At 41.4% G+C, this 1,955-nt stretch overlaps 1 long non-coding RNA gene across 1 annotated transcript; it reads left to right on the top strand.

Annotated features, from left to right (window-relative positions):
* Window positions 1-621: 621 nt before the first annotated feature.
* LOC119300718 lies at window positions 622-1,955 on the top strand. Its single transcript, XR_005146677.1, has 3 exons — window positions 622-853; window positions 1,572-1,652; window positions 1,769-1,955. It is a non-coding gene; the product is annotated as an uncharacterized LOC119300718 (long non-coding RNA).

Here is a 1,955-nt window from a genome sequence, read left to right as displayed (position 1 = left end):
CACCGAGATGGCCTTGCAAACTCTCTATTGCATGCTGTAATTATTTCGGTCTCACCAAAATGTGCAATCGGTCCCACCGAGTTTGCTTGACATTTTTTCTGTTGACTCATTTCCTCACTTCGGTCTAACTGAGTTGATGCAATCGGTGCCACCGAGTTGATGTTTTCCCTAAGCCCTAGCACATCGATCTCACCGAGTTGATCATGTCGGTCCCACCGAGATTTCTAACGTTCACATTTTGAACTAAATCGGTCTCACCGAGTTCTTTTATTCGGTCTGGCCGAGTTGGGTCAAATGTGTGTAACGATTGGATTTTGCGTGGAGGCTATATATACCCCTCCACTTCCATCTCCATTAGAGAGAGAGCCATCAGAATGTGCCTACACTTTCACTATTCATTTTCTGAGAGAGAACCACCTACTCATATGTTGAATTTTGTGTGAAGGCTATATATATCTGTTCTCACTTTTAACACTTGCCTTGTTCTTAACACGTGGGTTGCCATTTTTCAACCAATAGGACTAGTTAGTGCTGTGTTATTGCCTGAAATCCACATTACCACTTTGTTCTTTGCAACCTGAACTTGAAAACATCCTTTACAGACGTAAAGATCTTCGGCAATGAGGTACACAGTTGAAGGAGACGGTATGCCATAACATTTGAAGCAATTAGTTAGGGAAGGAGATCATATCGTGCCACCTGATAAGATCTGATGAATCTTTGTAGATTGGTGACCTGGAGCATGAACTAGAGGAAACAAGAAGGAAGTGCTCTCAGCTCGCAGCTGAGCTGCAGTTGCGGAGGAGCCAGCAACAACATTACATGTGAAGGTTATTTTTACTACTTCTGACAGGTATTATAGGAGTATTTTATTGACGCACTGGACAATTCAAAATATACCTGTGTAGTTATTTAATCACACAGTTATCTGCACACTAAATGGCAACGTTACATGTGAAAGCTTAAACAGCTATTAGTTGAATAGCCACCCTTGATCTCATCTTGGTTAAGTCAAGCCCTTAATTCTAGTTGTCAACCCTCGTGGCTGGTATCCTGATAAACTGGAATGTACATCTAAAAATGACCAGTAATGCCTAAGGATAGGTTAATTGCTTCATGATTATTGTGATTTATTTGGTCTGTACTCTTTCATGCATTGTTTGAATTTTTCTGTTGCGGACAGATAGTTTGTACAAGTACGCTAAAGTATTTCTCCTATTAGTACTCCTTGTCTTGGGTGTCAAAATATGTTAAGAGTTTCTATGTTAGGGATCTGGGTCCAGCTGTCATCGGTACTTCCGTCTTGTGGCCGGCCATTGTTTTGCTTGATGGCTTAACCTAGCGTCTCCTCCACCAAAAAGAGAAAAAGAAAAACAGATACATTGTCTTTGTTGTTCGTCTAGGTTTCCGCCCCTTGTTGCCCGGTGAGGCAGTGACTTTCAATGGTGCTAACTACTTCGGCTTCGTTGCCCACATGCTGGTCTTCTACCATGTATTTGGATAATTATGTTGTTTTGGCTTGGGTGCAGTTATTTTTTCATAGAGACCCTGACATTGGTTTTCATTGTCAGGGCCTAAACTATGGGAGCCAAACTCCTGGAAATATGTGGTTTCATCAAAGCACAAATACTGAACAGCGATACGGATAGTATGTACGTTTCCGGAACCAATTTTTGCATCTTGATTTCTGTTGGTTTGTTAGGGTAAAAGATTGAAATTTTCGTATGTTCGTCTTATTTGAGCTTGTGAATGTGTTGATTCCTTGCAGGGTTGCTCATACGTATACAAATGATCAATGCAATCGGTATAGTTGCCCTCTTCAAGGGAGATCTTCAGTGTGAAGTTACTCTGTTTTCTTTTCTTTTCTGTTCTTGTGTGGTGCTGGCCGCCACTGTTAGCTATGGTGTGGTGTGGTTGCAGCACGTACAGTTCACTGTAATATACACTATGTGTTA

This window comes from Triticum dicoccoides, chromosome 1B, assembly GCF_002162155.2.
Source record: "Triticum dicoccoides isolate Atlit2015 ecotype Zavitan chromosome 1B, WEW_v2.0, whole genome shotgun sequence".
Taxonomy (NCBI): Eukaryota; Viridiplantae; Streptophyta; class Magnoliopsida; order Poales; family Poaceae; genus Triticum; species Triticum dicoccoides.
The sequence above is the reverse complement of the archived record's forward strand: the minus strand, read 5'-3'. Positions and strand labels throughout refer to the sequence as shown.